Source organism: Erpetoichthys calabaricus, chromosome 17, assembly GCF_900747795.2.
Source record: "Erpetoichthys calabaricus chromosome 17, fErpCal1.3, whole genome shotgun sequence".
Lineage (NCBI taxonomy): Eukaryota > Metazoa > Chordata > Cladistia > Polypteriformes > Polypteridae > Erpetoichthys > Erpetoichthys calabaricus.
The window spans coordinates 63,722,085-63,747,380 of record NC_041410.2 but is presented as its reverse complement, the minus strand read 5'-3'; the positions used below and the strand labels follow the sequence as shown (position 1 = coordinate 63,747,380).

General features: G+C 37.5%; 1 protein-coding gene across 2 annotated transcripts in view; it reads right to left on the bottom strand.

Annotated features, from left to right (window-relative positions):
• sema4ba (sema domain, immunoglobulin domain (Ig), transmembrane domain (TM) and short cytoplasmic domain, (semaphorin) 4Ba) overlaps positions 1-25,296 on the bottom strand; it is a 262,802-nt gene that overhangs the window by 174,575 nt on the left and 62,931 nt on the right. Inside the window, exon 1 of one of the 2 annotated variants that reach the window (XM_051920215.1) lies at positions 7,701-7,927. The exons of the other annotated variant lie outside the window; for it this stretch is intronic. The gene's annotated coding sequence lies outside the window, so the exon portion shown is untranslated. Of the gene's footprint in view, positions 1-7,700; positions 7,928-25,296 lie in introns of those variants that run through there. 2 annotated transcript variants of the gene reach the window in all.

Below are 25,296 nucleotides of genomic sequence, written 5' to 3'. Positions count from 1 at the left end.
AACAGAGCTCCTAGGATCATTGGGACACGCAAACCCCTCCACCACGATAAGGTGGCGGTTAAAGGAGGGGTATATTATATATGTATATATGTATATGTATATATATATATATATGTTTACATAACCTCTTTAACACACTACTTCTCCGCTGCGAAGCGCGGGTATTTTGCTATATATATATATATATATATATATATATATATATATATATATATATATATATGACAGCAACACTCATAACAATGACAACACAATTACATATATATGTACATATGTATATATATATATACAGTGGTGTGAAAAACTATTTGCCCCCTTCCTGATTTCTTATTCTTTTGCATGTTTGTCACACAAAATGTTTCTGATCATCAAACACATTTAACCATTAGTCAAATATAACACAAGTAAACACAAAATGCAGTTTTTAAATGATGGTTTTTATTATTTAAGGAGAAAAAAAAATCCAAACCTACATGGCCCTGTGTGAAAAAGTAATTGCCCCCTTGTTCAAAAATAACCTAACTGTGGTGTATCACACCTGAGTTCAATTTCCGTAGCCACCCCCAGGCCTGATTACTGCCACACCTGTTTCAATCAAGAAATCACTTAAATAGGAGCTGCCTGACACAGAGAAGTAGACCAAAAGCACCTCAAAAGCTACACATCATGCCAAGATCCAAAGAAATTCAGGAACAAATGTGAACAGAAGTAATTGAGATCTATCAGTCTGGTAAAGGTTATAAAGCCATTTCTAAAGCTTTGGGACTCCAGCGAACCACAGTGAGAGCCATTATCCACAAATGGCAAAAACATGGAACAGTGGTGAACCTTCCCAGGAGTGGCCGGCCGACCAAAATTACCCCAAGAGCGCAGAGACGACTCATCCGAGAGGTCACAAAAGACCCCAGGACAACGTCTAAAGAACTGCAGGCCTCACTTGCCTCAATTAAGGTCAGTGTTCACGACTCCACCATAAGAAAGAGACTGGGCAAAAACGGCCTGCATGGCAGATTTCCAAGACGCAAACCACTGTTAAGCAAAAAGAACATTAGGGCTCGTCTCAATTTTGCTAAGAAACATCTCAATGATTGCCAAGACTTTTGGGAAAATACCTTGTGGACTGATGAGACAAAAGTTGAACTTTTTGGAAGGCAAATGTCCCGTTACATCTGGCGTAAAAGGAACACAGCATTTCAGAAAAAGAACATCATATCAACAGTAAAATATGGTGGTGGTAGTGTGATGGTCTGGGGTTGTTTTGCTGCTTCAGGACCTGGAAGGCTTGCTGTGATAGATGGAACCATGAATTCTACTGTCTACCAAAAAATCCTGAAGGAGAATGTCCGGCCATCTGTTCGTCAACTCAAGCTGAAGTGATCTTGGGTGCTGCAACATGACAATGACCCAAAACACACCAGCAAATCCACCTCTGAATGGCTGAAGAAAAACAAAATGAAGACTTTGGAGTGGCCTAGTCAAAGTCCTGACCTGAATCCAATTGAGATGCTATGGCATGACCTTAAAAAGGAGGTTCATGCTAGAAAACCCTCAAATAAAGCTGAATTACAACAATTTTGCAAAGATGAGTGGGCCAAAATTCCTCCAGAGCGCTGTAAAAGACTCATTGCAAGTTATCGCAAACGCTTGATTGCAGTTATTGCTGCTAAGGGTGGCCCAACCAGTTATTAGGTTCAGGGGGCAATTACTTTTTCACACAGAGCCATGTAGCTTTGGATTTTTTTTTCTCCCTAAATAATAAAAACCACCATTTACAAACTGCATTTTGTGTTTACTTGTGTTATATTTGACTAATGGTTAAATGTGTTTGATGATCAGAAACATTTTGTGTGACAAACATGCAAAAGAATAAGAAATCAGGAAGGGGGCAAATAGTTTTTCACACCACTGTATATGTTTATGTGTGTGTGTGTATATTATTATATATATAAAAGACAGCAACACTCATAACAATGACAACACAATTACATTGACAATCATGTTACGTTATTTTTAAAATGTTTCCTTTTTTTTTCATAACCTCTTTAACACACTACTTCTCCGCTGCGAAGCGCGGGTATTTTGCTAGTAGTAAACTAAATGTAAAACATTGAATAACACTGAGAAAACCTTGAACAACAGAGAAAACTAACACTGCAATAATTTGCGCTATAGCGCTACCAACCGCTGGCTAAAAACACTTTTTTTTTAAATAATAATAATAATAATAATAATAATAATATGAGTTTTAAGCACAGGGAAAAAAATGAACATTTGAAAAAATCCGTAATTTAATAAACCACCAAGAAAAGTAACATTGCAACAATGCACACTACCAACCGATCGCTGTAAACAGAAGTGAAAACAAAATCAAGCCCAGTGCATTCTTTAACTGCTTTCCTACCTTATGAGTCCAGCCCCCTCTCTCTCGCGCTGCCTGTGTGTGTGTGTGTGTGTGTTTCTCTCTCTCGGGCTGCCTGTGTGTGTGCGTCTGTCTCTCTCTGGCGCTGCCTGTGTGTGTGCGTGGCTCTCTCTCTGGCGCTGCCTGTGTGTATGCCTCTGTCTCTCTCTGGCGCTGCCTGTGTGTGTGTGTGCGGCTCTCTCTCGCGCTGCCTGTGTGTGTGCCTCTGTCTCTCTCTGGCACTGCCTGTGTGTGCACGGCTCTCTCTCACGCTGCCTCTATGTGAACCGAGGTTCCACTGAGGTTGACTAATGAAAAGTCAACGTGGCTCAGAGGTGCATGTGGAGTCTAGCAGAGACGAACGTGAATGACGCCCGGTATTGTGAGTTGCTGCGTCCGAGTTGGTGGCCGTGGCTCTGCGAGTTGTCATTGTATCCAATGGTCTTAGAGTTGGTGGGCGTGGCTGTCTTGCGTGCTTTCCATGGGTGGAGAATTTGACTACAGGAGCAAATAATCACATCTTTGTTTAAGGAACATGTACAGTTGTGCTTGAAAGTTTGTGAACCCTTTAGAATTTTCTATATTTCTGCATAAATATGACTGACTAAAACATCATCAGATCATCAGATTTTTCACTCAAGTCCTAAAAGTAGATAAAGAGAAACCAGTTAAACAAATGACACAAAAATATTATACTTGGTCATTTCTTTATTGAGGAAAATGATAGAATATTACATATTTGTGAGTGGAAAAAGTATGTGAACCTCTAGGATTAGCAGTTAGTTTGAAGGTGAAATTACAGTCAGGTGTTTTCAATCAATGGGATGACAATCAGGTGTGAGTGGGCACCCTGTGTTATTTAAAGAACAGGGATCTATCAAAGTCTGCTCTTCACAACACATGTTTGTGGAAGTGTATCATGGCATGAACAAATGAGATTTCTGAGGACCTCAGAAAAAGAGTTGTTGATGCTCATCAGGCTGGAAAAGGTTACAAAACCATCTGTAAAGAGTTTGGACTCCACCAATCCACAGTCAGACAGATTGTGTACAATCTGGAGGAAATTCAAGACCATTGTTACCCTCCCCAGGAGTGGTCGACCAACAAAGATCACTCCAAGAGCAAGGCGTGTAATAGTCGGCGAGGTCACAAAGGACCCCAGGGTAACTTCTAAGCAACTGAAGGCCTCTCTCACATTGGCTAATGTTCACGAGTCCACCATCAGGAGAACACTGAACAACAATGGTGCGCATGGCAGGGTTGCAAGGAGAAAGCCACTGCCCTCAAAAAAAAAAAAACATTGCTGCTCATCTGCTGTTTGCTAAAGATCATGTGGACAAACCAGAAGGCTATTGGAAGAATGTTTTGTTGACGGATGAGACCAAAATAGAACTTTTTGGCTTAAATGAAAAGCGTTACGTTTGGAAAAAGGAAAACACTGCATTCCAGCATAAGAACCTTATCTGGTGGTGGTAGTATCATGGTTTGGGCCTGTTTTGCTACATCTGGGCCAGGGCAGCTTGCCTTCATTGATTGACCAATGAATTCTGAATTATATCAGAGAATTCTAAAGGAAAATGTCAGGACATCTGTCCATGAACTGAATCTCAAGAGAAGGTGGGTCATGCAGCAAGACGACCCTAAGCACACAAGTCGTTCTACCAAAGAATGGTTAAAGAAGAATAAAGTTAGGTAGAATGGTTAAAGAAGAATAAAGTTAATGTTTTGGAATGGCCAAGTCAAAGTCCTGACCTTAATCCAATCGAAATGTTGTGGAAGGACCTGAAGTGAGCAGTTAATGTGAGGAAACCCACCAACATCCCAGAGTTGAAGCTGTTCTGTACGGATGAATGGGCTAAAATTCCTCCAAGCCGGTGTGCAGGACTGATCAACAGTAACTGGAAACTTTACTTGCAGTTATTGCTGCAAAGGGGGGGGTCACACCGGATACTGAAAGCAAAGGTTCACATACTTTTGCCACTCACAAATATGTAATATTCGATCAGTTTCCTTAATAAATAAATGACCAAGTATAATATTTTTGTCTCATTTGTTTAACTGGTTTCTCTTTATCTACTTTTAGGACTTGAGTTAAAATCTGATGATGTTTTAGGTCATATTTATGCAGAAATATAGAAAATTCTAAAGGGTTCACAAACTTTCAAGCACAACTGCATCAGTGGAAAGTTTACAGGAGACATAAACTTCTGTCTTCCTGCACCTTGCAATCAAAATCTACAGAACGGAATTTCCTACACTGTGGTAACCGCCACAGACAAAATTGGATTAGTAGGATTTATGAATTAAAAAAACCTGTTCTGAGAAGGAAGCAAATACAGGAGGGTGTTTTTAAGAGATGAGTTATGCTTTCACTTTTGAAATGACTATTACTCGGTGACCTCTTACAATTTTAATTCTACTCTAGACTTATTTTGCAGTCCAAAAAATATTTGTTCAGCTCCTGCATCAAATTCTTCTATTTTAATTAATGGCACCAAGCAGGCTTTCCTTAATTCTGCTCACTATACTTATGACTAGAGACAGGAAGCACACTTCATTCTCTAGTAAGTCATTTGTTGTATAATCCAAGGCCAGGTAATGCAAACCAACCATCATTGGTTTAATACTTAACTACTACTGACATTTTACTGCAATGATTTTAAACTGGGCTCAAGGTTATAATGAAGAAATTTGAAAAATGGAAAACCTAAAATGACAAAACAAAAATACACACATTATCTTTAACTACAAACCATGTATGCCATACTTTCACTTGTGCTTTGGAGAGGAGTACCTTTAACCGCACTTTCCTAAAACACTGAATTCATGTCTTTCCCATGAATCAGCATGTGAGAATTTTTGTAAGGAGGTTAAACATTTATATTTGGATTGATAACATTACAGATTCATCGGAAGTGTGTGGCATATGATAGTCATCTTCAGAAAGTAGCACAAAACAAGTATGGACTCAAGTAATCTAAGTGATTAAACTTTGAAATAAATAAATTTACTTACAAGAACATAATGTGCCTTAACTTGCGTGTATACATAAATCTATGTACTTACATTCTATCCTTTTTCAACAAATGTAGTCTCATGGCAATCAGCCTATGCAATTTGTAATGCATAGCCTTAAGTTACTAACTCATAGTTTCTGCTACCAAAGAAACTGGCATAAAAAAAATGACAGCTACAAAAGAACTTATAAGACTGAATGGTATTGCAAGTACTGTAGTCTTTAAAAAAAGTAATGAAGTGTGCTTCTGTCTACCTATAGACCAAACTGTTGGAGTACAATAGGCATGTTATTAGCTGATGCACACCTTGTTATAACAAAAATAAATAATCAAACAAATACAATAAACTAGCAGTGATATAAAGTAAGTTGTTTCATTTTTTATTACTTTTTCTTTATAGCTCTGCCTGCCAAACTAAACATTACACAATAAATGTGGTGTTAAATCTATTAGTGCATACTGTATTAAATTCACACTGTATAATGTGAATTTCCCCTTGGGATTAATAAAGTATCTATCTATCCATCTGTATATATTTACATAAAAAAGTAGAAAGGGCCACTGAATTCTGTAAGTTTCAAAGAATGAATGCATACTCAAAGTCACAAACTAAAGGACAGTCAACACAACACAAAAGCAACCTTTCTAAAATTAGCATGATACTCTCTGTACCGGCATTACTAAAACATCACAAAAGAAGTAATTTAAGTGACAGCTAGCAGTCAGAGGAGTGTCCAGGCAGCAATGGCTTCAGGCACAAGAGGAGCAGTGACTGACAAGCTGGACCTGATAGGCACAGCACCCAGATGCTGTGTAGGGTGCTATGTAACGCTTCTACTGTCAGCACCATCCAACAAGTTGGAGAATGTAGTCAGCTGTTATGTTAAGCCAGTACAGTAAAACAACAAAAGAATGAGGTTAATAAAGTTGTTTGTGGATTTTGGTTATATTTTTTCCCTTTGCATGCTGCTTAGTGACAATTATATTGTTTGTGTTACATTTGCATTAGATAATTTGAACAAAGTCAACATAACAGGATCATCATGTTTTCAGGCTGTGGTGACAGGGCGAAAAAACAGGGTTAAGCTCCTGACATACACTAGTGCTGACATTAAAATAGAGTCCAAAGTTCACAGCTTTACTCAGTCTGCAATAGTTTTCTTCTAGTACCTAAGAGAACCTGAGAAAACTGATATCTGCTCATAAAAAATAAGGATACAATAGCTAAACGTATTTATGTATTGAATAAATCAAGAATGATTCTAAATATAATCGGTGAAATATAAAACGTAAATCGCAGATATGAAAATATTACGTTAAATTTCAATAAGTTCGATATTAATAGCGTTAGTATTCCTGGACATAATGAATAAAATAAAGACTGCCCCACAGCAACTGATAATGCCTAAAACAGAGCTCTCGGAGACTCGACGCCTTCCTACTCTAAGTCTGTAAGATTTTCAAGATAGCTTTCCTTAAATTTCGTTGTTGTCCCAGTAGTGCTAGGGTGTTGTAACGTGTTAGCCATTATGAATGTAGAGAAAAGCCAAGCAAAATAACACCTTTTACTGGCTAACTAAAAAGATTACAATATGAAAGCTTTCGAGGCAACTCAGGCCCCTTCTTCAGGCAAGATGTTGTCCCAATAAAGCAATGGTGTCGTATTGAATGTGTTTTCCAAGAGCTACAGTCACTACACTACCTATGTCAAGCTCCGAACCGGAAACAAGGTGACGACTCATTTAACTCATGCTGTCAAACGGAGACAAATATGTCTCGGTGAAACGATCCGAACAACAATAAAAGTGTTTTCTAAGAGTAACAGTATTTTTTAAACCCGTATCACTGCCACACAGATCATTATTATTACTGTATTTATAGCGCCCTTCACGTATAGGGACGGTGCTAACAACTCTTTTGTCTCACTGGTTCCGGCGCTTTTGTCCGTTATCGCGCATGTCAAAATTGATAAATGATTTAAAAGGCAACATGGCACAACCAGTTCAACCAGAGCTGAGCTGACAAACGCGACACCCAGGGGACAGTGCTGAGTACACAGTAACACCCAGTTAAGTAAGATTCAACCGCATCGTCATGCCGTTTATACCGAACACCTCATGTGCGAAGCATAGTAGTATTCGATGCACCGCCCGTGTTAAACAGGTCAGCGTCCAGTGTAACCAAAGGCGGCTGCTCTGAAAACCGAGGCACGCTGAAAGCCGCCCCTCACCTCCGCCCTCAATGTCCACCTGGACATTCACCTTTGCCCTTCCACAGTAACTTACCTCAGTTCATTGGCGTTGCAAACTGCTACTCAAAAATCAGACACGCAATTAAACCCACGTATCCAGATTTATAGCGAATATGCCTCCACTCGATAATGCTTGTCGCCGAAGGCACAGGTTTCAGATCCAAAGGAAAGTAAGAAAGCACGACGAAAACTCCACACAAATAACTCGAAATAACAGCGAGTAAGCACGAACAGTCCAGAGAGGTACGCTTGCGATCGTTCGAGAACCGCCCCTGAAGGAGGTGATACGACGCAGGCGGAGTTTAGTGTCACATTGGGACCGCCCACCCAACAAACTCCAACAGTTACTGCTGACTCGTTATCTGTAAATTACCGTACGGCGTTGCTCGCACTTTTGCGAACATATTTTTTTCACATATAATAAATGTATTACTTCTTTTAAAATGTTTACCTATATTATTCCTGCAAGCAACTGTACAGGAGACGAAGACGCACGACTAGTACGAAAAGGGTAGGTGGTAAAAAGAGAAGTTTACATTTTTTATGTGGATTTATGCACGTCTGAAAATGCGTTTTATATTAGCCAAGTGTGTGGTATTTTAATAATACATGCATGCTTAATAACTGTTCTATACCAATGCATACATTTTAAAATTATTTAATGACATTCTGCTGCCAGTATTGTCGCCACACAACACCAGAAGCTTTGACATTAAGTTAATAATAATATTAATAATAATACATGTTATTTATATAACGCCTTTCCCATGCTCCTGGCGCTTCACAGAAATTCAAAATAAACAACAAGGATTATACAATATTGTGTACAAAATAGTATCCACATTAAGCACTAAATAAAGATAAAAACAGGAAACGTAATGCTTTGAATTAAAATAAGAGACGATAAACTCGAATTAAAATCAAAAATACTACAAGAAAACCATGAGCAAATAACATATGTGATCTGGATACCTACCTGCACAGGGGCAGTGAACTGAGAGAAAGGGTTAGAATATCAGGGCAAGTTAAAAGCCTCACTGAAAAAATGAGTCTGCTGATCTTACTTATTTAGGTAGGTCGTTTCAAAGTTTGGGTGCAATACAGTTGAAGGCTCTATTATCAATAGAGCAGAAGGTATTCTGGGGCGCTAGATGATTTCCAGTATCAGTGAACCTTGGTGGGCAAACAGGAACTTAGTGATGGACAAGGTTACTAAAGTAGTCCGGTCCAAGGCTATTTAAAGCTTTTTTATAAGTCAGTAATAGAATTTTATATTTAACCCACTGGAATCCAGTGAAGGTAGAGCAGGATGCGTGTGATATGTCCAGACCTTTGAACCAAACCTTTGATAAAAGATTGGAAGGGGCGCCTGCCAGTAGGGAGTTACAGTAGTTGATTCAGGATTTAATATAAGCTTGAACATGTATCCCAGCATCAGAAAAGGAGAGGAACAAGGGAGCACGGGTCATGTTGCAAGTGTGGAATGGAAGTAAGAAAGTTTTTTAATGTGATCTACGTGGGTAGAATTAGACAAAAATGACAAGATTCCTAGCAGAAATAGAATATATGATGTCGTCACCAAGAGTAATTGAAAAGGAACTAATTTTCTTAAGATAAGCTTTAGTGTCAAGTGGCATGGCCCCTGTTTTGTTTAATTTTAAACAGTTATATTCCATCCAAGTTTTAATTTCACTTAGGCAAGTTGTAAGATGAGAAAAGTCTGAACTTTCACCCTTAACACTAAAATAGATCAGGGAATCATCTTCATCTTACAGAGCTGGTCATTAATAAGTGTAGATAACACTGGTAAAAATTTGAAAGGGAAGCTGGATGCAGAGGAAAGACAGGGGAAAATACAAAAGGAATATAAACTTGTATTAGTTGAATTATTAAGTTTATAAATTTGCCTTTAAAAAGGGTGGTCTCTGTATGTGGAACATGGATTTTTCTCCCCTTGACACAGTAGAGAAATGTTGCTAAATCGGTTGTCAATTCTGCCCTGCAAAGAGGATAAGTATGACATGTGATGGACTATCCTTACATCCAGAGCTGGTTTCTTTCTTTTGGCCATCTTGCTGAAATTAGCTCAGATTCCCTATTACTCTTCCCTGGATAAAAGTGTCTGGATGTGTGTTTAAGCATATTTTTAATACATGTGCATTTTCTATAAAGAATATGTTTTATAAAACTATAGTTGTGTTAATGTTGGGGATGGGAGGAAAGTCCAAACACCCATGGAGAGAACATGCAAACTTCACATGGACAGCAAGTGCTGCATTTTAACTCAGGGCACTGGATCTGTAAGGCATCCATAGTAACTGCGGTGCCTCCCCGAATCAAATCATAGTAGTTGAATCTTCATTGAAAAAGTAAATAAAGAAGTGTAGCATTTTGTTTCAAATTGTTCTTTTATTTTTCGCAGTAGAATCCTGTTTTGTTTTGATTTTTTTGTTAAGGTAGTGATGTGGCTCACAAGTTATTGTTTTTAGCCTATTAATTCCTATCCCTATAAAAGCACTATCTGTCTGGAGTTGGTTAACTCTCCTCATATCCATGAGGGTTTTGCTCCAGGATCTCTGGGAATTCTTTCACATTTCAAAGATGTATACATTTAAGTTTATTGCCAACACTAAGTCTCCCCCTAAGACGAACTTGTGCCACATCCACAGCTACAAAATAAGTAAGTTTAAGAGCAGCTACAGTACATATAGAAATTGACGCCCATATTTCCTTTCCAACACTAACAGCCTAGGAACAATTCCTCTGTTCTATTATAAGAATCCTTAAGAAAAACTATCTTTGAAAATAGCTAATAACTCTTACAGCATTTATAATGGTTAAATGACCAAAATAACAGGCAAAGGGTATGCACAAATATGTATATTTCAGTCTGTTTCCATTCATTAAGGAGGTTTCCAGTGAATAAACAAATCTGTCTGACTCCAGTCGCATTTATAGTGATACCCTTTTCTAAGTTTGTTTAACTGTCATATTGTTTTTAGCTAAGCTTGTCTTTTGCCATTTGATGATGGGGAGGGGTTGAGGTCAAGTTGGCAATGTGGGTTTAATAATTTAATTTGTAAGGATGGGTGTAGCCCCCCACAGAGTAGAAACATGACTGAACACAGGTTTTTTTGAAAGGTTCAGAAGAAGTTTGCAGAATTTGAGTTTTCATTCATTTATTTGGCAACACATTCATGGCAGGAATCAGTCCTGGAAAGACTTACATTTTATTGGAGGGCATATTCACTCAATTACATACCTACACTCACTACTACTACTACTTGATTAGGGGAATCCTCATATCTTTTCAATGCAGGAAAAAGCTGCTATACTTAGAAAAGATGAGACATGAAAAGAATGACTGTGACCCCACAAGACTTTCTGTATTAAATATATATTGATGTGTTTATTTATTTTAATACATATTTTTTTCATATAAGACTCATTCATCTATCAACTTGCACACACTCATATTCATATCAGATCAATTTATTTAGAGTTACCTATACATTAGCCTTGCATGTGAGTCATTTGGATGTGGCAGGAAAACCAGAGTGCAGGAGAAAAACCCATGTAGTAAAAGGGAAAGTGTGCAAATTCCACATGGTTGTTTGAATGGCGAGTATTAAACCTACTCTCCTAGAGATATAAGGCTGCTGTACTAGCCTGTGTATATATATATGAGATATAATTTTAAGTCACATAAACACACAAACCAAATCGAAAGTAACAAATGTTATCTACATGCTCTATACATAAGAGTTATATTGAAAAAAATATAAAGACATAGTATTTTTATTTTTTCATTTAAATACACAGCAGATAGTAATGTCATGTCATAGTACTTGTTTCAATTAAAGGTTGGTATACATTCATATGATTCCATGGCTTTCCTCCACAAACTTTGATTTCCCTCCCCAGGCTGAAGACAGGCTTGCTAAGTGCATTAGTGACCGTGAATTGGCCTGGTATGAGTGCATGCCTGATTTCTGTTCTTCAGTCTTAAGTTGGTTCCTGCCTTATACCTGTTGCTTCTGGGATAGGCTTTGCTTCACTATAATCCTTCCAAAAAATAAGAGGGTATATAAAATTGGTGTATTATTTGTTTAAAACTTGATTTGTATGTTGAGTGTTTCATTGAAAATATTTTTCAGTGATGGTTGGATTTCTCTTTTATCTACATTTCAACAACAGTATCTTTACCAAATTTCACGCCATTTTGCCTTCTTTACAAACAGAGTAATAATTATTAAGAAAATATAATCTGTAGCTGATCTTGATTTTTTAGTAATGTAGACAAGACTCTACATAATGTATAACTAATAAATTATTTATGAACTGGATTTTTAAAAAGGCAAAAATAGATATTATAGACTCAGATTTTTGAAATCTGAAAGCTCTTGTCACTGACAAGTAAAGAAACAAAAGTCATTAAAGACTAACTTTACACATTTTTGTGCACCTGTAGCTTTAAAGAATATGTGATAGACAACTCTGCATTGTCACATACGTTATGTGTGTACTTTTATGAAAGCAATCTGGACAAACTACACCAGGCTTCTCATGATGCATGCACTCATTAAGCAGAAACAAGCAAGATATGTTTAATTATGCACATTAGACTCTCAGTTATCTTTCAAGTTTACCATTCTCCCTTTTTTTGTTATAGGCTGTTGAGGAATGTTAGAGGACTGGTTAAGGATCATCAGTCAGCCAATCCAAGTGATATTACAGATGTACAGTAAATATTATCATCTAATTTAGTCGCTAATGCATGAATACCTATTGATGAAGTTGCGTATTTGGAGAAGGAAGATCTGAAAGAGTGCTGTGATATTTATGTGAAGGAGAATTCTTTTTTCTAGCTTTGCATATGATCTTATAGCAAACTCGTCAGATTCTCTAACACTGTTTTCATGAGCCTTCAGGGGGGCTGACTGCAGCTTTCGTATCCGAGGACCTCTTTGGCCAGCAGCCTGTCTCTCAAATAAATCAGTGTCACAACCGAATTATGAGAGAAGTCGCAAAAATCAACCAGAATGTTCAAGCAAATTATAGAAAAAACCTGATCTAAATCCATTAAATAGTTCTTTTGTGAAAAGTGGACAGACAGACAGACGTTGGATTTTATATATTTAGAGATAATATAGCGCACAGTGATATACCATATATATAATAAAGTTTGATTGGGTGGTTAATATTGTAGGAGAAATTAAGATTAGAAAGCAGCACATACATACATACATAGCATGACTGGGACATTTATTTTACAATAAAAGTGTTTTATCTAATCTTGCACTGCATTCCATGAGTTAAATTATCCATGATCTCTTATTGGAATAAGAAAGTTAAGAAAATGAATCAATGAATAAGCCATAATGATGCTAGTAGTTTTCACAATGTGGTATACAAGCTTTTTCACAACCATTATATACAATGTGAACCAGACATCCGGGTTGCATGTTGGTTGGGTTAATGTCTTTGTAAGAGCTAGGCTTGGGGTATAAAACTTATAGTGCAAGTGAGTATTTTTTTTCCATTTGTGACAGGTACATGTACATTGTTCCTTTCAGAAAGTCTGTTTTAAAGACTGTTCCAGAGTACTGTCCATGATTTATTTTATGCCCTGTTTGAATTTAAATTTTTCACAATGTTGCTGTGTGTCATGTTACTCTTGTATTTATTTTTTTATGATTTGTTTTGTGTTTTTTCTTTCCTCCCAATCATTTACTCTTTGTTGTGTTCCTTATCTGAAAGGGTGAGGCCTTTCATTAGATTAATGCCCTTAGGTGCTGTAGTTGCAATGGCTGCAGTTACTTAAGGGCTATTTAAAGTTCTTGTTTATTGTCATGGTGCATATTGTATATAGTACAATAAAATTCTTTATTGCAAGTCTAATTAGAATAGTGACAGAAATACCAACATTTTGTTTTTTATGTTACATTGTTGTTACAATAGTTGTTGCCATGATTGGCTGTTTAGTAACTTTACAACCTAAGACTAGAAACTGTCCTGAATCTACTAGTGTGAGCTTCAGTGGCCCTGCACAAGAAGACGGTAGAAGGCAGGTGTGAGTAAAGCAGCCAGGGAGGATGGCTGACGTCCATAATAATACTGTTTGCTTTTCTAACGCAGCAACTTTTGTATATGTCCAGAACAGAAGGCAATATTCTGTGCCACCTTCATCACCCTTTGCAGAGTTTTATGATTTTGAGTTGAGCAGGTGCGATACCAGGATGTGATGCAGCCAGTGAAGATGGACTCCACTATGCACCTGTAGACGTTATTGAGAAAAGGTAGGGAAATTGACACTTTCCTCAGATGTCGGAGGAAGTAAAGGCATTGGTGACCCTTCTTGGCACGCAAAGGTTTGTGAAAAAAACAAAAACGGCTGATACCACAGTAACTGTGCTCTTTATTTCTGTTTTGCTCTTTCAACCAATAGTATTTGATTTTATTCAATGTTGATAAACCTTTGGATTACTGGATTTCAGGTTATACTTATTAAAGTATTGTGTAAGCAAGGAGTTTTGGCAGATACTGACAAGAATTGTCATCTGTATATTGTATAATTAAATTTTCAAATGCATGTGTCCCTCAGGTAACAGTTATACAATACCAGGAACAGGAAAAAAGTAATGTAAATATTTAGTTTAAGATTCAGAAAGCTTTGTAAGCCAATGCCAAATTTAGAGGGAAAGTGGCAACTACATTTTTATTTTTATGTTTTGCTTTTGATATTTGTCTTAGTCTTTTTATCATTATTTATTTTGTCCTTTTACCTAAACAGGCCACATATTGCCCCACAGTGTTGTTACAGTTTTTACAGTTTAGGCATCATAGTCAAAAAATGCATGTGAAAACCCCTTTTAGCTATCACAATAATCTGAACACACATTTAAACACTATTATTAGCTACTTTCATTTCCTCACACTTCCAAAAGGTCTGTGTGTTCTCCTTAACCCAGACCCTCAACAAATACAGTGTGAATTCCCAAAAAGTTGAAAAACTGGAGCAATTATAAGTTTATGAAGGCCTGAAATAAACCTAGAGTAAGAAGAACTGTTTCTTTTCTAACCCATTTTATTCTTTACAGTGTTGCAGTACTAGGTTTAAGGTGGAAACTGTATCACAGAATACACACACGTCACAGCCAATTAACATAGCACATAAATGTCTGTAATACTGAAAAAAATAGGAGCTGTTGGAGGAAAATCCATACAGATATGGGCATATCAGGCTTCTATACAGTATGTGTAAAAGAAGAGCAAAGCGCTGCTCTAGCATGCACCAAGAAAAGCAATGCAAAGAACGATTTGAAATAAATATATAGAAAAGCCAGTTAAACAAGAAAGTTTAAAGAAGTAACTGGGTCAGGAAAAGTGAAACAGTAAATACACCAACAGAAATAAAGTAATGGGTTCACTGAACTAATCAGAACTGACTGAACGTGAACTGGGCCATCAACAGCTAAAAGGGGGTGACCAGGCCTAATGATAATTAATAAAGGCTTAAATGGACTAATGCACATTTTTTAAAAGGAAGCTGTACCAACAAAATGTAACAGAATTAAGTGGAGTTATAGTAGTTAAAAGACATCCAAAAAAAAGGAACAACTGAATAAAAAATAGAAGAAAAAAAAGGAACAAACATTCAAACAAAGTCTAAAGTCTATCAAGTGACAGTAACTTGGGGAATGCTAATAATATTAAGTAACAAAGGAAAATTTAATCAGGGGGAAAAATAGAGGGGACAGGGTTATAAGAAACTAGAATAAAGTCAAATGGACCAATCAGACAAAACAGTTTAAATTAAAGCAACACAAAATTAATTGGGTTAATGATAACCATCCAGCAGGTCAGCAGTATAAAATGAGAAAAACTGGACCAAGTGAAAATAAAATAAAAGACTTGAGTCATGGATAAGAAAAGTAAATCAGAAATCGGTCCATACCGAAAAAGGAGCAGATTAAGTGAGTCAAATGAAACAGAATCATAGAAATAACACTTTTTAACTGATAATAGAATGAATCAGCATAAATTACACCAATTAATGAAGGCGAACTAGAGAAAATTATGTGACCCTTAACCAGTCAAATATTAATTGAGGAGTAGACCTGCACTGTATAACCTTAAGATTGGAGTCTCAAGGTGCTGTCCATCATCTTGTGGTGCAGAAATTGTGAAAATATAAATTAATTGAGTAGGCATTAACAATATCTGCATATCATTTCTTCAGACCCAACCCAGATACCCTTTCACATGCTTAAGGAAAGCTGCAGGGTTTCATCTTCTTAATTCCAAGAATTCACCAAATGATTTAATTCATTCATGCATTCAATTTCTGAAATACTTTAATTCTAAACTAGGGGGGCAAGCCCCCCTGCTCGCTAACTCCAGGTCGACACTACACGCTAGCCACTTTGCGTTTCTGCCGTTCATGTATGAGGATGCGGATATACAATTTAAACAGAATGCTATTTTCATGGGAATTGTTACATATGCATAATATAATTAACTATTTTACATTACAGTGAGTAATTAACCATATTAAAATATAGTAAAACGTAATAATTTGAAAGTAAAATATGTTTCATGTTGCGTTAGAGTTATTCATTGCGTTATATAATTTTTTTTCTATTTGGCTTTGAAATCAACATGTAAATACTGAGGAGCAGGAACTGTGGAAGAATAATTTTAGGGTAACATGACATTCATCATAAAGAAATTGCATAAAGGGCAAATAAATGTGGGAAACCAAATAAAGGTCAAGTGAACAACAAAATGTACACTGAAATATAAGAATTGGTTTAGGAAAAATACTGAGATGGTCAAGCAAATAAAGAATGCACCAGAAGAAAGACTGATGTAATATACAAAATGTACTGAAGGATGACTAAGAGATGACTAAGAAATCAGCAGATGACCTATAAACTAGAATGGACAGTTGTTATATGCACAGAAATTTCAAGGGTGGTGTCTCATCTCAAAAGACATAAGAAGAACCAGAATATAATATAATAAGACTTTTGTTTTATATAAATCATTTGGGTGTAAACCAATGAACCAAACAGAGTAAAATGTATGCATTGATTGACACTGTATGTAAATTCAACAGTTTACAAAATGAACCTCTATCCTTTGTTTCTCAGACCATTCTGATCATGCTGTAACAGACTGCTTTTAAAAAGGCATTTTTCCGAAGAGTCATTAAAAGATACAATGAACAACTTTTCTCCAGCCAGATTACTGAATTGTCCTGTTAGAGGATGTCCATCCATTTTCCAACCCGCTGAATCCGAACACAGGGTCACGGGGGTCTGCTGGAGCCAATCCCAGCCAACACAGTGCACAAGGCAGGGAACCAATCCCGGGCAGGGCGCCAACCCACCGAAGGGCACACAAACAAACACCCACACACCAAGCACACACTAGGGCCAATTTAGAATCGCCAATCGACCTAACCTGCATGTCTTTGGACTGTGGGAGGAAACCGGAGTGCCCGGAGGAAACTGTTAGAGGATGTTTCTTTCTTAAATAAGATGTTATATTTCGATCACAGAACATTACTTATTTTAGCAATAAATTAAGGACAGTTGAGGGAGATTAGCAAAGAAGAACAATCTAACTGGCAAGCACATTAAATTTTAAAGAGTCTGAAGGTTTTCAGCCTTGCAGCAGATTAATGATGAAGGTGGATGCTAATTATTTTGTAAAGTGCATTATCATGTTTACAGTGCTGTTAGAGAAGAGGATGGATTCATGGATAGATAGACAAGAATGTTAAGCCTAAGGAAGAATAGAGAAACTCTTTATTTTTTGATTCACAGGAACAAACATGAAAGAAGTTAGGTTTGTAGTGAAGCGACAAATAAAGTTCTATCTATCGGTATCATTTACCATTTTAATACCATCCATCCATCCATTTTCCAACCCGCTGAATCCAAACACAGGGTCACGGGGTTCTGCTGGAGCCAATCCCAGCCAACACAGGGCACAAGGCAGGAACAAATCCCGGGAAGGGTGCCAACCCACCGCAGGACACACACAAACACACCCACACACCAAGCACACACTAGGGCCAATTTAGAATCGCCAATCCACCTAACCTGCATGTCTTTGGACTGTGGGAGGAAACCGGAGCGCCCGAAGGAAACCCACGCAGACACGTATGTCTTTAGCACTGTTGTTCCTTTCAACCCATCTCCTGATCTGAGAATTGATAGCTGTTGCATGGCTGCACTCTATTTGTTACATTTGCTTCACTGGTTTTCTGTCCTGCTTTTTTTTTTCATCTTCGTCTTTTTAGAGTGATGTGACTTTACAGTAATATAGCTTGCTAAGAAATGGGAGGTTTTAGGCTATCTGTCTTGCAGAGAATGTAAAACAGACACTGGCTGACAGCTTTTCCTCCATTAGCAGGATGTAATCTGGGTAATGTCATTTTTATACCAAAAGAAAATTAGGAGCCACTTCGAAATGCCCCTCAAAAACAAAGACAATTAGAACTTATGTCTTTGAGATCATGCCTATAGGGATTTTTCAACCTGAGAACATGCTTTTGATATAATTATTAATTTTTTAATTGCTCAATTCCCTTGGCTTCTTAAAAACATCTTTCTAGAAGTATGCTTTAATGCTTTTATTTTTCTTATCAAATTTTTATCCTGAAAATATTTTACCAAGCCATTGTCTAAGTTTTTCATTTTTAAGATGAAAATCCCATGTGTACACAAGATACATTTGTTGGAGCACACATCTTCAGTGAAATGTGCTGATGCATACCACCCTGCCACAGAGAGAGAGCAAGGAGATCTCGGGATTTGTAACAGCTAATCGGCAATGAATGACAGACATTAATGCAGCGTTTCTCAACCTTTAAGTATTTGCAACCCGAGTTTTCATAACAGTTTTAATCGCACCCCCCTAATGTTTTTTTGAAAGGAGCCCACTAATACCAATTTGTTCTTTTTTAATTAATGATATATCATAGATGCATATTTTATTATATCTATTTAACTTTTATCGACATTTACCTAACTCTATATTTATTTTTTTAGTATCAGAATGTAGTTTAAGGTAATTTGTTTTGGTTTCAATATATGTATTTTTCATATTTTCGATTCTTGTTTTCTTTTTTCATATCTTCGCGCCCCCCTTTTTGTTACTTCGCACCCCCCTAGGGTGGCCCGCCCCACAGGTTGAGAACCACTGAACTAATGAATGAATTCAAGGAAGTTTCTTCCTGACTGTAATGTCCTGGGCTTTGAGAGTTCACTAAGAAGACCTCCATGCCAAAAAACTTTTATACAGTTACAAACATTTTCTGGACTATTATTTATTCATAAGCTATTAAAATGTAGATTGAGTTTCACCTCTGAATTAATTCTCTAATGATTTAGATGTTTACAGTTTAATTTTAATGCTTTGCACCCTGTCATCCACCCTCTTCAGGCTTGGATGATTGGCTTAATACAATAAAATATATGAAATATGTAATGTTTTCTCATTCTCTAAGTGTAAATGGCATGCACTATTGTGCAAGCACCTATGATGGCAGGCATTGCAGGTAGCACTGTAGTCTCATCATCATGGGACATTCTTCGGTTTTTAGATGTGTGTCCTTGTGTTCATGAGGGTTTTCTCATGGCACTTCTTCTGGGCCTTGTGCCCTCTGCAGCCTTGAATGGCTCTGGCTGCACCTGACCATCATATGTGTAACATTACCTTATTTGCACATCTATGTTGAGACATCTGTCGAACCATGTTTTTACTCAATTAATCAAATCTGGAGGTGCACACTGCTGCAGTGATTGGGACTCTGCAGATCCAGGATGCTGCTTCAAATTCTGTATCTGGGGGTTTTCTCCAGCTGCTCCAATTTCCTCCTTCAACTCAAAGATGCAGTTTATGTTTATTGGTGAATATGTTTAATAGGTAATCTTGTAATTGCACAAGCATACCCTGTAATGGACCGATGTCCCATCCAGTGTTAGTTGTTTGGTTGTGCCCAGTGCTGTCAGGGTATGCTGAGGTTCTGCGCAATCCTGCATTTAAGAAATTGGCTTCAGAATGTGAATAGATGGGAGAGATGAATGGATTATCCAAATGAGACCTGTGGGAAGTTGATGCTTATCCCTTATCCCATCAACAAGAGTTTTACGGGGTTGGGGTAGGTGTTTCTGAAAAGGAAATCCAGTATGTCTCTGTGACAACTAAACAGAGTGAACCAATTTAAAGATACCACTAGGTCTGCTATCATGTGTTTAAAATGCGAAATAACACAATAGTTTTAGAGAAAGAATAATGAACACGCTATCCCCACAGAGAATGGAACACAGCCTGACTGTAAGGGTCAATGCACTATTACATGGCAAAAGTATACTGTGCAGCCCTCACTATATAAGCTTACTATGTAATGTTACTGACTAAAGCGCTAACTCATGATGAACAATCTCATTTAAAGTTAATGTGGTCAGACAGAAGATGCCATCACCATATTTACCATATTATTAGACAAATAGAAACCCCATGCAGCACCATATGACTACTTTGGTCTGATGATATCTCACATGTTGAATATGACCAAGAGGCATTGACCACAAAAGAACTCTGTGTTTATTAACCAGAAAAGGTTTAGCAATCATTACAAAGGTTATTTTGAGATACCAGGAAACAGAGCTGTTTCTAATTGAAATAAAAGGTAAGTGCATGAGGATATTGTTGATTCTTATTAAAAACCCAATTATTGTGATGATTGTAAGCTTAAGTACAAAATTAAATAACTGACGAGCTTTTAATTTGATCTCCAGGCTCCACTGGTGCATGTTTTTGTTGTATGTTGATTTCAATAAATCGAGATCAACAGCCTTCTAAAAATAAAAAGTGGGCAGCTACCCAAATATGTTATAAAAATATGTTACAAAAAGGAATGAGCCCCAAATCTTCCCCTCTATCCACACACCCTCTGAACAATTATAGAAAACAAAGGCAGGACTTCTGTTTCTTGTCAGAGGGAAACAGAAAAAGATGTTAACTTTACAGTGCTAATCCTAAGAAATATTCCAAAGGTGGAATTGTTCTTCCTGAACCGACAGCCTTTAGGCTGTCAGTTAGGAATCATCTGTCTGAAAAATGAGGTGCTGCAGCTCTTGATGGTTGCAGATGCCTGTATATGATCCAAACTCTTCCTGTGTAGACAAATAAAAAAAAAGTGTAACCAAATCCTTATAATTATGAGCCAAAATGGTTCAAGAACTCCCAGGCCAAGTGACTGAAAGAGTGACTAATAGGATTAGACGTTTCCTCATTTAATAGGAAAAAGCCCCATTTATGGCCAGTCACAGCAGCCCTTCTTCCACATTTTAACCAGAAAGTGATCGACACTGTATCTGACTTCAGCACTTAAGCCTAGGGCCATAAAAAGGGACCAGCAGATCCCCTCAAATATATTTGTCATTATATGACAGGAGACAGAAAAAAAAACATTGTTATGGCTGAAAGGTTCTTTCTATATTAACTAGTGTAACTCAGCTTTGTCTCTGGTTTACATAGCACCTTTACAAGCAAGTATCACCTGAAAACACTATGAAAAAAAAGATTAACAAGAGATAGAAGAAAAAACATAATTAGATTGTTTGCTCGGTCTTACAGCCCAAAGTCCAAGTATGTCTCATTGTGTTCCTCACCCTGCAAGATGGGGAATTTCTGAAAGAAAATCTGACTAGGATGAGTAAAAGTAAAGTGAATTCTAATAAAATGAATGTAAGGTAACTATAATATAAAATCTAATTTCACATTATAATATATAGCGTAGAGATCAACATATAGCATAGAGATCAGAATGTCACCGTGGCATTGTGGCTCCACATTGTAGCCTAATTGTGGATTGCATGTTGCCTCCATGACTGCTTTAAGTTTTTTTCTGGGTGTTCCGGTTTGCATCTTCCATGCCCATTAAGTTGACTGGTGACCCTAATCGGCCCAGCATGAGAGGATGTGGGTGTGTGCATGAGTGTCTCCTTAACAGATTGGCTCCCTGTTCATGTTTAGTTCTAGGTACAGTACAGGTTTCAACCTTCATAGTCCTGCCCTGGATTAGGTGGATAATGGATAGATTAAAGAATGGACATACAGTAGGCAAAGAGGACACTCGAGAGCTACACCTTTTATCTAAAGTAAGTGACTAGCTATGACTGCTTGCTTGCTTTCTGCTTCTTTGAGGATATATTTTTTCTTTGAGGCTTCTTTTATTGTAACAGTGGATTGGCTGTAGTAATCTGTGCATGTGTATAGGTGTGTAAGAACCTGAACTTCCTCTTGGATTTTTTCCTCTCTGACTTCATCTAATGAATGGTGTCATAGCTGACAGCTCCACGCTCTCACTTAACATTATGAGCACGCTCCCTGTGAGTCACGCCTACTTCCTGCTGAGTGGTTATAGGTGTCTGTAAAATTATCTGTACACTCTTTAGCAGCTCTGGACAGAATCTCTCAAACCGCTTTGTGCTTCATTGCTCCATCTGATGGTGACTCACGGTGAGCAACTTGTTACGCTGAATAGGTTTATCAGTAATTACTTAAGTAATATCACTTCCTGTCCCACAGAGAATACATGACTGAGTTTAGCTGTGAGCATTTTGAAGTTTGCAGGCACTTTCTCACAAGTGAAGCAATACAAACTGAAAAGTAAATGACCAGTAGGAGCCAACTTTACTGTACAGGGCAAATCTCTTAAATGTTAAGTCACAAACTGGTGACACTGTCACTGTCAGTTTCAAGATCACCTGCTTTCCTCTTTTAGTTTTTTTTTTTGTTTGTCTCTCAATGTGCACTATCTATCTATCTATCTATCTATCTATCTATCTATCTACTCAATAGTCATCCTCCTTTCTGCTAATTGCACAAGCAGGTCCCTAACTTCTCCAACACATAATTTACTCCTCTTGATAAAGAAAAAGACAACTTTTACAGCTTCATATCTACTCCAACTTTAAAGCTACTTAGGGTCTCCTGTACAGTAATCCCTCGCTATATCGCGCTTCGACTTTCGTGGCTTCACTCTATCGCAGATTTTATATGTAAGCATATTTAAATATCTATCGCGGATTTTTTGCTGGTTCGCGGATTTCTGCGGACAATGGGTCTTTTAATTTCTGGTACACGCTTCCTCAGTTGGTTTGCCCAGTTGATTTCATACAAGGGACGCTATTGGCAGATGGCTGAGAAGCTACCCAACCACAGCGCGTATTATGTATTAAATAAAACTCAAATATATTGTGAGCACGGGGGGCCTGTTCACACCCCTAGAGGACACGGCCGCTCCTCAAAAAACGCTGAAAGATTACCTTCACATTGCTCTCTTCCTTGCTGGGCTTATATGTGGCTGCTTTGCAAGCGATATGCTTCCCGCATGGTGCTTCGCATACTTAAAAGATCAAACAGCACGTATTGATTTTTGATTGTTTGCTCGCACTCGCTCTCTCTCTCCTCTTGATGGAGGGGGTGTGAGCAGAGGGACTGTTCGCATACTGCCCTAGAGGATACGAACGCTCCTCTAAAAAATGCTGAAAAATGCTTGCTCCCTTCCTTGCAGCTACTTTGTCCGGCGGTGCTTCGCATACTTAAAAGCCAAACAGCCCTATTGATTTTTGACTGTTTGCTTTTTTCTCTCTCTCTCTCTGATGCGCACTCCTTTGAAGAGGAAGATATGTTTGCATTCTTTTAATTGTGAGACAGAACTGTCTTCTCTGTCTTGTCATGGAGCACAGTTTAAACTTTTGAAAAAGAGACAAATGTTTGTTTGCAGTGTTTGAATAACGTTCCTGTCTCTCTACAACCTCTTGTGTTTCTGTGCAAATCTGTGACCCAAGCATGACAATATAAAAATCGCGGATTTTCACCTTTCGCGGGGGGGTCTGGAACGCAACCCCCGCGATGGAGGAGGGATTACTGTATTCATACTACTGATTTCTGTGATACGGACTTTGTCAAGCTTCACAAAAACTGGCAAGGAATGCCAAAAGGAAGTCAAGATCAGATTACCTTACAAATGTTATTAAGAAAAAAGAAAAAACAGGGCATTCTGAGAACTGGTTAGAGACGTCTACAGGTATTTAATCGCATGTCTCTTGGTTTCTTTAAGAAAGATATGCAGTATACTTTAAATCAGTGTGTCTATTTGTATCTGCTATAAGCTTGATTAAGACCATTAAAGTAAAATGCAAGGATGGATATTTTTCCACACATTTGAACCTATTTCTTTCTCTAAAGGCACATAATTGTAAGGTTAACCATTCCACTCCAGGGAACAGCAGGTGCTTACTTAGCATCTGTATGATGTTAATTCATTCTAGTTGGGTCTGCATTGGTTTTTCTGTATCCCAAAGGCATGTATGCATGCTAGCAAATTGTCCTGAGTGAGTGGGAATATCCTGCTTTTCAGCTTGGCTCTGACCTGCTGTGACCATGAACAGGGTTAAGTAAATTCGAACATGAATGGATGGAGATGTACTGTATTTATTTATAGATATGGACCACGCAGAATGGAACCAGTCCAATCCCCTTCAGAATTAGAACATAAGAACAATTATGACAAGAACTTGCCAACAACAACTTTTATTTATATAGCACACTTTACAAGACGTCAAAGAGAAAGGTACCAGAAAAGAAAAAAACAATAACAAGTTCATCTTTGCTTTTCAACTAGATTCTCCAAAAGAATGTCAAATCAAGTTTTGAAAGTCCCTAATGTCCTACTCTTCACCACACTACTTGATAATTTATTCTGTATGCCTATGTTTCTTTATGTGAAGTTTTTTTTTTGCCAGATATAATATATAAAAGGCAGAGTGTCACCTTATTCTTCCTACAGGGACTCCTGCAAATACTGTAGTTCTCTGAAGCACTTCTACAGGAGCCTTAAGCAATGTAATGGAATAATGCTGCTCCACCCTTTTTAAGACTTTTATTTTAGTTAACTTTTTTCAAAAATATTTTTGTTTTACTTATGTTCCTTTATTTTCCTCCCAAAGCTCATTTTGTTCTTCCACTTTGTATTTAGACCTATTCTTCCTCCTGTAAACATTTCCCACTTTCATGTGGGTCACTATATTTGACCAGCCTTCTCCATTTTTGTTTGTTGTACACTTCCGTGTCTGACATTCCTTTCTATTTTAGATTGGTTGTCATCTTCTCCTCTGTCCCGATACTGCCATATTCATGATTCTTCTCCCCACATTGTTCACCTTTTTTCTCTTGACATGCCCATACCACTTTAGCCTTCTTTCCTGGGTTTTCTTTGAGATCCCACCAACTTTAACTGAACCTCTGATCTCATTCCTGAACTTATCAAGCTTTTTTATTCCACACATCCATCTTAACATTGTTTTCTTTCTTCTTTTTTAACTGCTCAGGTTTATAATCCACACAAGAATGCTGGTCTGACCATGTTTTATACACTTTGCCCTTTAGTCTTGCACTGATATTCAGACCTATAATTTTAGTTACTGGTTATAATTTTAAACAATTTGCATAGCATTTTGTTTTTTTAGAGCACATTTTGATCAACTCGTTACTAAGATGTGGGTGTCTGGTACTAATGTCTTGGTTTCCTGAAGCCACAGCAT